Below are 15,334 nucleotides of genomic sequence, written 5' to 3'. Positions count from 1 at the left end.
ATACTCTCTGAGCTTGTCGAGCACCAATCGCAAATGTTTGGCATGATCCTTCTTATTCTTGGAGAAGACCAATATATCATCGAGATACAACAGGACAAATTCATTGGTATAGGGGTTGAAGATGAAATTCATCATCTGAGAGAATGTTGGAGGAGCATTGACAAGACCGAAAGACATGACAGTATATTCATAAGAACCAAAGCTTGTTCTGAATGCTGTCTTGGGAATATCTTCTTCACGAATGCGAATCTGATGATAACCCATACGAAGGTCAAGCTTGGAGAATACTTTAGCACCTTTGAGTTGCTCGAATAGCTCATTGATGTTGGGAAGTGGATACTTGTTCTTGATTGTCTTCTTGTTCAATGGACGGTATTCGACACAAAGTCGTTCCGTGCCATCCTTCTTCTGGACAAAAAGAACACCACAACCCCATGGAGAAGAACTCGGTCTGATCAAACCCAGACGCTCTTGTTCATCGAGCTGTTTCTTCAATTCCTTCAGCTCCTTGGGTCCAAGCTTGTATGGACGCTTGCAAACGGGTTCAGTGCCGGGCTCAAGATCGATAACGAACTCAACTGGCCGGTGAGGAGGCATACCCGGAAGCTCTTCTGGAAAGACATCTTGGTACTCACAAACGACTGGAATCTAAGAGATGGCATTCAACTCGCCCTTCTCATTGAGAGAAAACAGCCGAATGGTTTCATCACGAGCGGCATAGATGATAACATCCTCAGAAGAGTGTGTCAATTGAATTTCCCTGGCAGCACAATCAAGTTGAGCCTTGTGCTTAGAAGGCCAGTCCATCCCGAGAATTAGATCAATATCCGAGTCACCAAGAACAATTGGTTTAGACAGAAATTTATAGTTCCCCATCTTGATAGAAACATCCGGGACACAATTATTAGATGTCATTTGCTTACCCGGTGACACAATCTTCAACGGGATAGGAATCTTTTCCGTCACAAACTCATGCTTGGCAACAAAAGGTCTCGAAATGAAAGAAAGAGATGCACCAGTATCAAAAAGAACTTTTGCAGGAATATCATTAACAAGAAGATTACCCATTATCACATCAGTAGATTCCTCCACTTGAGCTGCATTCATCATGTTCACCTTTGCAGCCTTGGGATTATGCTTGACCACTGCATTGCTGGAAGATCTCACAGGAGGAGGAGGTGGAAGACGCCTTTGGTTGAAGCACCTGTTAGCATAGTGACCTTTCTGCTGACACTTGTTGCAAGTCACCTCTGGGAGTGGACGATGATAAGGAGCATTCGACTTTGGAGCTTGATTCTGAGACTTGTTCTGATAGCCAGGGTTGGAAGAGTGGGAAGATCCATGGCCACCTTTGTTCTTCTGCTGGTAAGGCTGACGAAACGGAGGAGGAGGAGGCAACCAGAACTTCTGTTGCTTAGCAGCCACAAGTGAGGAAGAAGAAGACTGAACTGCGTCTCTGACTCTCTTCTTAGAAGCCTCACACTTGAGCTGAGCAGCCTCTTACTTCAGTGCCGTGTTATAGAATTGATCAAACTGAGTAGGCTCAACAAGAACGAGAGCTAACTGCAGATCCTCTCTAAGGCCACCTCTGAAGTGATAGATCATGCTCTTTTCATCAGGAACGTCTTGTTTAGCGAAGCGAGCAAGTTTCTGAAACTGGATGTTGAATTGATACACAGACATGTTGCCTTGCTTGAGATTGCGGAACTCCTCACGCTTGCTCTCAACAACACTTTGTGGAATGTGGTGCGCTTTGAAGTCCCGACAGAAGTCAGTCCAAGTGACGACACGACCTCCTATGGAATCTTTGTATTGTTGATACCAATCAGCAGCTTGGTCCTTGAGTTGAAAAGAAGCGAACTTGACATAGTCCTCAGGCCTGACATTGCTACATTCAAAATGCTTGTTTATGTCCACGAGCCAATCATCGGCATCCGTGGCCTCGGCACAGTAGCTGAAAGACTTGGGCTGATTTGCGAGAAACTGGTTGAGAGTAGCAAAGTGAGGCTGATTGTTGCCTTGACCTTGATTTCCTTGATTGCCTTGCCCTTGGGTGCGTTCTTGCAAGAGTTGCAGAATCATCTGAGCATTGGCGTTGGTGGCTGCCATGATAGCTTGCCATGCCTCCGGAGGCGGAGGTGGTGGCGGAGGGTTCGCCTGACTCCCTTCATTGCGTTCAGGATTTTGACGCGTTGGCGGAGCCATCCTGAAGAGGGTGACATCCGTTAGCATCTTGATAGACAAATAGACAAGTAGAATCAACGGATAGAAATTGCAACATATAGTCTTCACAATAAACATACGAACGAGGATGAACGAATGAATTCCATAGTAAATCATCACACTTCCATTAGTTGAGAAGCCACTTAGAAAAAGGTATGGAATCAACATTTGACTTCGAAGCAACTCGAATACCACAATTGAAAACAAAACAAAGTATTGGCTTGCCGAATAAGCCGGAACAAACATATGATAGAGATTTCGTCCGAAGTTTTCGTGGCGGGGCCCACACGGGCTCGATCGTACAGCACCATCATGTACAAGGCTGTGCACATGACATACGAAGCATCCCCGAGTCGGCATAGCCAAGGACTCTTTAAGACACTACGAGACCACTGTAAAACCAACCGTGGAAAGGCGGACCACTAGACGTCGAACCCCAATCTCATATCATGCGTCTGTCGGAAAGATATCCTAGGAGCTACTAGAATTCCCACTTATAAACTCCCGAAACTTTCTGGTTATGCAATCTGGTGTAGGGGATACAGGGGACACAAAATATATCACCCAAACTAGCAATCCCTAGATCCAGCTGTATCCATCTGTCAACACATAACCAAGAAACCTTCGGAAATCGTGTACCTCAACCTTCAAAAAACATCCGTTATACGAGTTATGGCAATACTCCCGAACTCCCGCCCCAGTACTGGGTGGCGTCGAGGTGATCTCACCAACAACTGCATAAAAGAGATTTCGATGTCGGCGAAACTCAGGTATTCCAGAACTGCAACGATTAAAATTGTGACGACAACACCTCGGAGCTCAACTCCCCGGGACACTGCCACAACCCCTAAATGTCAGGAGGCACCAAGAACAATGTTCTCGTCACAAAACCATCGGAACGATTCCAAGATACCCGCGTGATCCTAATTTTTTTTTGTGAAATTTGAGGAGAGAAGAGTCAAAACTTCTACGTCAGGAGGCCTCACCAGAGCGACGAAGGGACTGAGGAGTAAAAAGAATCCTACTCTCCGATATATATAATCCTAAGACTCAAAACATTTTTGTTCTAGACTCAACAACGCCAGCGATTCGATCAAGCAGGGGGCTCCTAAGTCGGGGATGGCTCTGATTACCAACTTGTAACGCCCACGATGCGGCTATATCTCCCACGTGTCGAGGCACGACTTAGAGGCATAACCGCATTGTGGTTTTGTCGAAAGAACGGTCATCTTCACACAATCCCATGTAATGAACAAGAATGGGATAACGAGAGTTGTCTTACAATCGTCACTTCACACAATACATAAATATAATCCATACATCATCCAAAATACACACATAGACCGACTACGGTCAAAATCCAAATGAAAATAAGATAACCCCAAATGCTAGATCCCCGATCGTTCCAACTGGGCTCCACTACTGTGTTGGGGAACATAGTAATTTCAAAAAAATTCCTACGAACACGCAAGATCATGGTGATGCATAGCAACGAGAGGGGAGAGTGTTGTCCACGTACCCTCGTAGACCGAAAGCGGAAGCGTTAACACAACGCGGTTGATGTAGTCGTACGTCTTCACGATCCGACCGATCAAGTACCAAACGCACGGCACCTCCGAGTTCAGCACACGTTCAGCTCGATGACGTCCCTCGAACCCCGATCCAGCCGAGTGTTGAGGGAGAGTTTCGTCAGCACGACGGCGTGGTGACGATGATGATGTTCTACCGACGCAAGGCTTCGCCTAAGCACCGCTACGATATTATCGAGGTGTAATATGGTGGAGGGGGGCACCGCACACGGCTAAGAGATCAATGATCAATTATTGTGTCTATGGGGTGCCCCCCTGCCCCCGTATATAAAGGAGCAAGGGGGAGGCGGCCGGCCAAGGGGAGAGGCGCGCCAAGGGGGGAGTCCTACTCCCACCGGGAGTAGGACTCCTCCTTTCCTTGTTGGAGTAGGAAAAGGGAAGGGAGAAGGAGAAAGAAGGAAGGGGGCGCCCCCCTCCCTAGTCCAATTCGGACTAGTCCATGGGGAGGGGTGCGGCCTCCCTTTGGGGCCTTTCTCTCCTTTCCCGTATGGCCCATTAAGGCCCAATACGAATTCCTGTAACTCTCCGGTACTCCAAAAAATAACCGAATCACTCGGAACCTTTCCGATGTCCGAATATAGTCGTCCAATATATCGATCTTTACGTCTCGACCATTTCGAGACTCCTCGTCAAGTCCCTGATCTCATCCGGGACTCCGAACTCCTTTGGTACATCAAAACATATAAACTCATAATATAACTGTCATCGTAACGTTAAGCGTGCGGACCCTACGGGTTCGAGAACTATGTAGACATGACCGAGACACCTCTCCCGTCAATAACCAATAGCGGAACCTGGATGCTCATATTGGTTCCCACATATTCTACGAAGATCGTTATCGGTCAGACCGCTTAACAACATACGTTGTTCCCTTTGTCATCGGTATGTTACTTGCCCGAGATTCGATCGTCGGTATCTCAGTACCTAGTTCAATCTCGTTACCGGCAAGTCTCTTTACTCGTTCCGTAATACATCATCCCACAACTAACTCTTTAGTTGAAATGCTTGCAAGGCTTAAGTGATGTGCATTACCGAGAGGGCCCAGAGATACCTCTCCGACAATCGGAGTGACAAATCCTAATCTCGAAATACGCCAACCCAACAAGTACCTTTGGAGACACCTGTAGAGCACCTTTATAATCACCCAGTTACGTTGTGACGTTTGGCAGCACACAAAGTGTTCCTCCGGTAAACGGGAGTTGCATAATCTCATAGTCATAGGAACATGTATAAGTCATGAAGAAAGCAATAGCAACATACTAAACGATCGAGTGCTAAGCTAACGGAATGGGTCAAGTCAATCACATCATTCTCCTAATGATGTGATCCCATTAATCAAATGACAACTCATGTCTATGGCTAGGAAACATAACCATCTTTGATCAACGAGCTAGTCAAGTAGAGGCATACTAGTGACACTCTGTTTGTCTATGTATTCACACATGTATCAAGTTTCCGGTTGATACAGTTCTAGCATGAATAATAAACATTTATCATGATATAAGGAAAATAATAACTTTATTATTGCCTCCAGGGCATATTTCCTTCAGTCTCCCACTTGCACTAGAGTCAATAATCTAGTTCACATCGCCATGTGATTTAACATCAATAGTTCACATCACCATGTGATTAACACCCATAGTTCACATCGTCATGTGACCAACACCCAAAGGGTTTACTAGAGTCAATAATCTAGTTCACATCGCTATGTGATTAACACCCAAAGAGTACTAAGGTGTGATCATGTTTTGCTTGTGAGATAATTTTAGTGAACGGGTCTGTCACATTCAGATCCGTAAGTATTTTGCAAATTTCTATGTCTACAATGCTCTGCACGGAGCTACTCTAGCTAATTGCTCCCACTTTCAATATGTATCTAGACCGAGACATAGAGTCATCTAGATTAGTGTCAAAACTTGCATCGACGTAACCCTTTACGACGAACCTTTTGTCACTTCCATAATCGAGAAACATATCCTTATTCCACTAAGGATAATTTTGACCGCTGTCCAGTGATCTACTCCTAGATCACTATTGTACTCGCTTGCCAAAATCAGTGTAGGGTATACAATAGATCTGGTACACAGCATGGCATACTTTATAGAACCTATGGCCAAGGCATAGGGAATGACTTTCATTCTCTTTCTATCTTCTGCCGTGGTCGGGCTTTGAGTCTTACTCAATTTCACACCTTGTAACACAGGAAAGAACTCTTTCTTTGACTGTTCTACTTTGAACTACTTCAAAATCTTGTTAAGGTATGTACTCATTGAAAAAACTTATCAAGCGTCTTGATCTATCTCTATAGATCTTGATGCTCAATATGTAAGCAGCTTAACCGAGGTCCTTCTTTGAAAAACTCCTTTCAAATACTCCTTTATGCTTTGCAGAATAATTCTACATTATTTCCGATCAACAATATGTCATTCACATATACTTATCAGAAATGCTGTAGTGCTCCCACTCACTTTCTTGTAAATACAGGCTTCACCGCAAGTCTGTATAAAACTATATCCTTTGATCAACTTATCAAAGCGTATATTCCAACTCCGAGATACTTGCACCAGTCCATAGATGGATCGCTGGAGCTTGCATATTTTGTTAGCACCTTTAGGATTGACAAAACCTTCTGGTTGCATCATATACAACTCTTCTTTAATAAATCCATTAAGGAATGCAGTTTTGTTTATCCATTTGCCAGATTTCATAAAATGCGGCAATTGCTAACATGATCCGGACAGACTTAAGCATAGATACGAGTGAGAAACTCTCATCGTAGTCAACACCTTGAACTTGTCGAAAACCTTTTTGCGAAAATTCTAGCTTTGTAGACAGTAACACTACTATCACTGTCTGTCTTCCTCTTGAAGATCCATTTTATCTCAATGGCTCGCCGATCATTGGGCAAGTCAATCAAAGTCCATACTTTGTTCTCATATATGGATCTCATCTCAGATTTCATGGCCTCAAGCCATTTCGCGGAATCTGGGCTCATCATCGCTTCCTCATAGTTTGTAGGTTCGTCATGGTCTAGTAACATAACCTCCAGAACAGGATTACCGTACCACTCTGGTGCGGATCTTACTCTGGTTGACCTACGAGGTTCAGTAATAACTTGATCTGAAGTTCCATGATCATCATCATTAACTTCCTCACTAATTGGTATAGGCGTCACAGAAACTGGTTTCTGCGATGAACTACTTTCCAATAATGGAGCAGGTACAGTTACCTCATCAAGTTCTACTTTCCTCCCACTCACTTCTTTCGAGAGAAACTCCTTCTCTAGAAAGGATCCATACTTAGCAACGAATGTCTTGCCTTCGGATCTGTGATAGAAGGTGTACCCAACTGTCCTTTGGGTATCCTATGAAGACACATTTCTCCGATTTGGGTTTGAGCTTATCAGGATGAAACTTTTCACATAAGCATCGCAACCCCAAACTTTAAGAAATGACAACTTTGGTTTCTTGCCAAACCACAGTTCATAAGATGTCGTCTCAACGGATTTAGATGGTACCCTATTTAACGTGAATGCAGCTGTCTCTAATGCATAACCCCAAAACGATAGTGGTAGATCGGTAAGAGACATCATATATCGCACCATATCTAATAAAGTACGGTTACGATGTTCGGACACACCATTACACCGTGGTGTTCCAGGTGGCGTGAGTAGTGAAACTATTTCACATTGTTTTAACTGAAGGCCAAACTCGTAACTCAAATACTCTTCTCCACGATCAGATCGTAGAAACTTTATTTTCTTGTTACGATGATCTTCCGCTTCACTCTGAAATTATATGAACTTTTCAAATGTTTCAGACTTCTGTTTCATTAAGTAGATATACCCATATCTGCTCAAATCATCTGTGAAGGTCAGAAAATAATGATACCTGCTACGAGCCTCAATATTCATCGGACCACATACATCTGTATGTATGATTTCCAACAAATCTGTTGCTCTCTCCATAGTTCCGGAGAACGGCGTTTTAGTCATCTTGCCCATGAGGCATGGTTCGCAAGCATCAAGTGATTCATAATCAAGTGATTCCAAAATCCCATCAGTATGGAGTTTCTTCATGCGCTTTACACCAATATGACCTAAACGGCAGTGCCACAAATAAGTTGCACTATCATTATTAATTTTGCATCTTTTGGCTTCATTATTATGAATATGTGTATCACTACGACCGAGATCCAACAAACCATTTTATTGGCTGTATGACCATAGAAGGTTTTATTCATATAAACAGAACAACAATTATTCTCTAATTTAAATGAATAACCGTATTGCAACAAACATGATCAAATCATATTCATGCTCAATGCAAACACCAAATAACACTTATTTAGTTTCAACTAATCCCGAAAGTATAGGGAGTGTGCGATGATGATCATATCAATCTTGGAACTACTTCCAACACACATCGTCACCTCGCCTTTTACTAGTCTCTGTTTATTCTGCAACTCCCGTTTCGAGTTACTACTCTTAGCAACTGAACCAGTATCAAATACCGAGGGGTTGCTATAAACACTAGTAAAGTACACATCAATAACATGTATATCCAATATACCTTTGTTTACTTTGCCATCCTTCTTATCCACCAAATAGTTGGGGTAGTTCCGCTTCCAGTGACCAGTCCCTTTGCAGTAGAAGCACTTAGTTTCAGGCTTAGGACCAGACTTAGGCTTCTTCACTTGAGCAGCAACTTGCTTGCCGTTCTTCTTGAAGTTCCCCTTCTTCCCTTTGCCCTTTCCTTGAAACTAGTGGTATCGTCAACCATCAACACTTGATGTTTTTCTTGATTTCTACCTTCGTCGATTTCAGCATCACGAAGAGCTCGGGAATTACTTTTGTCATCCCTTGCATACTATAGTTCATCACGAAGTTCTACTAACTTGGTGATGGTGACTAGAGAATTCTGTCAATCACTATTTTATCTGGAAGATTAACTCCCACTTGATTCAAGCGATTGTAGTACCCAGACAATCTGAGCACATGCTCACTGCTTGAGCTATTCTCCTCCATCTTTTAGCTATAGAACTTGTTGGAGACTTCATATCTCTCAACTCGGGTATTTGCTTGAAATATTAACTTCAACTCCTGGAACATCTCATATGGTCCATGACGTTCAAAACGTCTTTGAAGTCCCGATTCTAAGCCGTTAAGCATGGTGCACTAAACTATCAAGTAGTCATCAGATTGAGCTAGCCAAACGTTCATAACGTCTGCATCTGCTCCTGCAATAGGTCTGTCACCTAGCGGTGCATCAAGGACATAATTCTTCTGTGCAGCAATGAGGATAATCCTCAGATCACGGATCCAATCCGCATCTTTGCTACTAACATCTTTCAACTAAACCATGTCCGATCATCACGTGAGATGGAGTAGTTTCAATGGTGAACATCACTATGTTGATCATATCTACTATATGATTCACGCTCGACCTTTCGGTCTCCGTGTTCCGAGGCCATATCTGCATATGCTAGGCTCGTCAAGTTTAACCTGAGTATTCCGCGTGTGCAACTGTTTTGCACCCATTGTATTTGAACGTAGAGCCTATCACACCCGATCATCACGTGGTGTCTCAGCACGAAGAACTTTCGCAACGGTGCATACTCAGGGAGAACACTTTTATCTTGAAATTTTAGTGAGAGATCATCTTATAATGCTACCGTCAATCAAAGCAAGATAAGATGCATAAAAGATAAACATCACATGCAATCAATATAAGTGATATGATATGGCCATCAGCATCTTGTGCTTGTGATCTCCATCTCCGAAGCACCGTCATGATCACCATCGTCACCGGCGCGACACCTTGATCTCCATTGTAGCATCGTTGTCGTCTCGCCAACTTTTGCTTTTACGACTATCGCTACCGCTTAGTGATAAAGTAAAACAATTACATGGCGATTGCATTGCATACAATAAAGCGACAACCATATGGCTCCTGCCAGTTGCCGATAACTCGGTTACAAAACATGATCATCTCATACAATAAAATATAGCATCATGTCTTGACCATATCACATCACAACATGCCCTGCAAAAACAAGTTAGACGTCCTCTACTTTGTTGTTGCAAGTTTTACGTGGCTGCTACGGGCTTAGCAAGAACCGTTCTTACCTACGCATCAAAACCACAACGATAGTTTGTCAAGTTGGTGCTGTTTTAACCTTCGCAAGGACCGGGCGTAGCCACACTCGGTTCAACTAAAGTGAGAGAGACTGACACCCGCCAGTCACCTTTAAGCAACGAGTGCTCGCAACGGTGAAACCAGTCTCGCGTAAGCGTACGCGTAATGTCGGTCCGGGCCGCTTCATCTCACAATACCGCCGAACCAAAGTATGACATGCTGGTAAGCAGTATGACTTATATCGCCCACAACTCACTTGTGTTCTACTCGTGCATAACATCAACGCATAAAACCAGGCTCGGCTGCCACTGTTGGGGAACGTAGTAATTTTAAAAAAATTCCTACGAACACGCAAGATCATGGTGATGCATAGCAACGAGAGGGGAGAGTGTTGTCCACGTACCCTCGTAGACCGAAAGCAGAAGCGTTAACACAACGCGGTTGATGTAGTCGTACGTCTTCACGATCCGACCGATCAAGTACCGAACGCACGGCACCTCCGAGTTCAGCACACGTTCAGCTTGATGACGTCCCTCGAACTCCGATCCAGCCGAGTGTTGAGGGAGAGTTTCGTCAGCACGACGGCATGGTGACGATGATGATGTTCTACCGACGCAGGGCTTCGCCTAAGCACCGCTACGATATTATCGAGGTGTAATATGGTGCAGGGGGGCACCGCACACGGGTAAGAGATCAATGATCAATTATTGTGTCTATGGGGTGCCCCCCTGCCCCCGTATATAAAGGAGCAAGGGGGAGGCGGCCGGCCAAGGGGAGAGGCGCGCCAAGGGGGGAGTCCTACTCCCACCGGGAGTAGGACTCCTCCTTTCCTTGTTGGAGTAGGAAAAGGGAAGGGAGAAGGAGAAAGAAGGAAGGGGGCGGTCCCCCTCCCTAGTCCAATTCGGACTAGTCCATGGGGAGGGGTGCGGCCTCCCTTTGGGGCCTTTCTCTCCTTTCCCGTATGGCCCATTAAGGCCCAATACGAATTCCCGTAACTCTTCGGTACTCCGAAAAATACCCGAATCACTCGGAACCTTTCCGATGTCCGAATATAGTCGTCCAATATATCGATCTTTACGTCTTGACCATTTCGAGACTCCTCGTCAAGTCCCTGATCTCATCCGGGACTCCGAACTCCTTCTGTACATCAAAACATATAAACTCATAATATAACTGTTATCGTAACGTTAAGCGTGCGGACCCTACGGGTTTGAGAACTATGTAGACATGACCGAGACACCTCTCCGGTCAATAACCAATAGCGGAACCTGGATGCTCATATTGGTTCCCACATATTCTACGAAGATCTTTATCGGTCAGACCGCATAACAACATACGTTGTTCCCTTTGTCATCGGTATGTTACTTGCCCGAGATTCGATCGTCGGTATCTCAGTACCTAGTTCAATCTCGTTACCGGCAAGTCTCTTTACTCGTTCCGTAATACATCATCCCACAACTAACTCTTTAGTTGCAATGCTTGCAAGGCTTAAGTGATGTGCATTACCGAGAGGGCCCAGAGATACCTCTCCGACAATCGGAGTGACAAATCCTAATCTCGAAATACGCCAACCCAACAAGTACCTTTGGAGACACCTGTAGAGCACCTTTATAATCACCCAGTTACGTTGTGACGTTTGGTAGCACACAAAGTGTTCCTCCGGTAAACGGGAGTTGCATAATCTCATAGTCATAGGAACATGTATAAGTCATGAAGAAAGCAATAGCAACATACTAAACGATCGAGTGCTAAGCTAACGGAATGGGTCAAGTCAATCACATCATTCTCCTAATGATGTGATCCCGTTAATCAAATGACAACTCATGTCTATGGCTAGGAAACATAACCATCTTTGATCAACGAGCTAGTCAAGTAGAGGCATACTAGTGACACTCTGTTTGTCTATGTATTCACACATGTATCAAGTTTCCGGTTGATACAGTTCTAGCATGAATAATAAACATTTATCATGATATAAGAAAATAAATAATAACTTTATTATTGCCTCTAGGGCATATTTCCTTCATACTGATCATCAGGAAAAGACACATAGTAACGAACACGTTCCTCATCGAACTCCCACTTGAGGTCGATCCCATCATCTGCAATGGCATCATCGGCACCTGCAACTGTTTTGGTAGAATCTGTGAGTCACGAGGACTCAACAATCTCACACCAGCGAGATCAAGACTATTTAAGCTTATAGGAAAGGATGATGTAATGAAGTGGAGCTGCAGCAGGCACTAAGCATATATGGTGGCCAACATACGCAAAAGAGAGCGAGAAGAGAAGCAACGGAACGGTCGTCATCTAGTAATGACCAAGAAGTGATCCTGAACTCCTACTTATGTTAATGCATAACTCAAACCGTGTTCACTTCCCGGACTCCGCCGAGAAGAGACCATCACGGCTACACACATGGTTGATGTATTTTAATTAAGTCAAGTGACAAGTTCTCTACAACCGGACATTAACAAATTCCCATCTGCCTCATAACCGCAGGCACGGCTTTCGAAAGATAATACCCTGCAGGGGTGTCCCAACTTAGCCCATCATAAGCTCTCACAGTCAACGAAGGATAAACCTTCTCCCGAAAAGACCCGATCAATCTCGGAATCCCGGTTTATAAGACATTTCGACAATGGTAAAACAGGACCAGCAAAGCCGCCCGAATGTGCCCACAAATCCCGATTGCTATGTTTCTGTATTGCTGTTGAGGTGACTGTGTAGTTGTTCGGTAAAATGCAAGCATGGACTGTCGGTCTTCCGTTCATTCTGAGATCATATGCCCATGATTGATGGACCAATTGGTTCACTTTAACTGAAACTGAAGACCTGTTTTTATGCTGTGCACAAGCCCATGTTGTTTTTTTGAGAATTTGATGATGTTGTTGACAATCTGAGAGCTTATTTGTAGCTATTCTACTGTGGATCGTTGTACTTGTCAATTTGCATTTTCAAGTCTGGGTCTGTCACAATTTCATGATTGATGGAATGCCACCATGTCAAATGTTTCAAACTTTCCAAGTCAGTGCCTTTTGTTGTTTTTAAATTAGAAAGTATCCACCTTGGTCACTTAAATTAGAAACTAACCACCTTGGTCACTAATGAATCTTGTTCTTTCTCTCTCTGCCCAGGTCGACGCTGCTGCCCAAGACCAAGACCGCCTCCTCCACAATCGCGCGCCGGGAGAGAAAGAGAACCAGATACTTCCTCTATGTACCAGAAGTTCCCCTTCTTCACCGCCGATGCTGCAGGGATTCCTTCTCCACAATGTGCATCTGGTGCTCAACCTGCTCCAACTCGTCACATCGTGCCCAGCAAGGTGATAGCTGAATCCTCTGCTGGAAAGTGTCCCATGTTTTCTAGAAGCACATCTCCTACTAGCAGTATCCCTTTTACCATCTCCTACTAGTACTAGTAGTTTCCTTTTATCATCTCCTAGCAGTAAGCATTTTAGCTAAATCGTCTTTTGCTTTGCTGGTGGTAAGTGGCCGGAATCATGTCTCTGTATTGCTCTAGAGTTGACCGTGGTTTTGTTCTGTACATGCAAGTATGGCTGTCGTTCGTAATGAGACATCCCATGTTCTCTAGATTAGTAAACGGTCAATGACTTGGTAAGTTGGGAACAATTTGCCATGCCCATGAGTGGGTAAACAGAGAAGGCACTAGCAAGTGCACAATTCCGTACTTGCCCACGGATGGATTTTGGTGCCCTGACCTATGTGCTGTGACACTGTGCGTGTTTCGTTGGATCGAATGGTGGTTGTTGGATTTGGTACATGTATGGCACCATCCATGTGGCAGCATGTATCTGGGTTGATGAACTGGTCTAGGTTCGTGCTGCTAGAGGTTTTGCCTTCCATTGTTCCCGATCTAATGTAGCACGACTGCAAGTTTCCATTTCGACGTCTCATTGATCGCCTAGTTGTATGTATGTCTTTTACCTCCCTAAGAAAAGGGCATGCCCTTCACGGTTAGTTGTCAGGATTACTATGTTTCTGTATTGCTAATGAGATGACTGTGCATTTGTTTGGTACATGCAAGCATGGACTGTCATTCTTCCGTTCTGAGATCATATGCCATGTTCTAGATTAACAAAAGATCAGTGGCTTGGAACAATTTTTCATGCCCATGAGCCTTGGACTATTTTTAGTCATGTTCTCTGATAGGCATTTATTCCCTTTCATCACTGTAATAGTATCACTCCCCCCATTTCTAAATATAAGACCTTTTAGAGATTTCAATACAAACTACATAAGTATGTAGTCTGTATTGGAATCTCTAAAAGGCCTTATATTTAGGAACGGAGGAAGTAGCTATTTAGCTTTGCTCGCTCTCACCTCTTGGTCCGCTTTCCTAATAGGATTGATTAGCATTACCTATGGCTGTTCCTTCTTATGTCACTCGTGGCGCTGACTTCCCCATAGCATCATTGATTGAGCCTTCCATAACACGGACGTTTTTCTTTTTGCGTTTTATTCATCTGATTTGTATTTAGCTTGTTTTGGCCAAATACTTAGCTATGTTTGTGCTTTCTGTAGGTGTTCTCAACTGCTGCTGATAACCAGACGCAAGTGGGTATCAAAGTGTTGCAAGGCGAGCGTGAGATGGCAACATACAAGAAGATCCTGGGTGACTTTGACCTCCCACCAGCACCAAGCGGAGCAGGAGCGCCAAACAGCCCACGTTGAGGGTAATATTCTCGCTCCAGTTCCTGTAGATGAGTACTTCTGGTGTTCCTGTAGGTGGATGTGTAGCTCAATGTGCAGCATGTGGTCAACTTGGTCCATGTAATGTGCACTCATAGTAGGAAGAAATCTCATACTGTTTGTTCCTTTTATTATTGTTCTTTGCATGCTTAATTAATTACTTGGTCCAGTCTTTTGTAAAGACCGCAATTTAGGGATCACAATATTTTTCATTTGTACAGCTTTGACATTATGTTGTACCTTGGTTCAATTTAACTGAAACGGAAGACCTTTTTTATCTGATCTGTATCTAGCTTGCTTGCCATATCCCATATTGTTTTGGCCCAATACTTAACTATGTACTCCCTTCGTAAAGAAATATAAGAGCGTTCGTTTAGATCACTAAGTGATCTAAACACTCTTATATTTCTTTACAAAGGGAGTATGTGCTTTGTGCAGGTGTTCTCATCTGCTGCTGACAACCAGACACAACAAGGTATCAAAGTGTTTGTTGCAAGGCCAGCGTGAGATGGCCACAGACAACAAGCTCCTGGGCTAGTTCGACCTCGTTGGCATCCCCCCAGCGCCAATGGGCGCACATCAGATTGCATGTGCAATAGTACTACAGCACGCATGCGAAGAAGCACGACTGCACGAGGGTGTAGCAAGGCGGTCACATACCACGACGAGGAGC

The sequence above is a fragment of the Triticum aestivum genome, chromosome 2D (assembly GCF_018294505.1).
Source record: "Triticum aestivum cultivar Chinese Spring chromosome 2D, IWGSC CS RefSeq v2.1, whole genome shotgun sequence".
In the NCBI taxonomy this organism is placed as follows: Eukaryota; Viridiplantae; Streptophyta; class Magnoliopsida; order Poales; family Poaceae; genus Triticum; species Triticum aestivum.
This window is presented reverse-complemented; position numbering follows the sequence as displayed.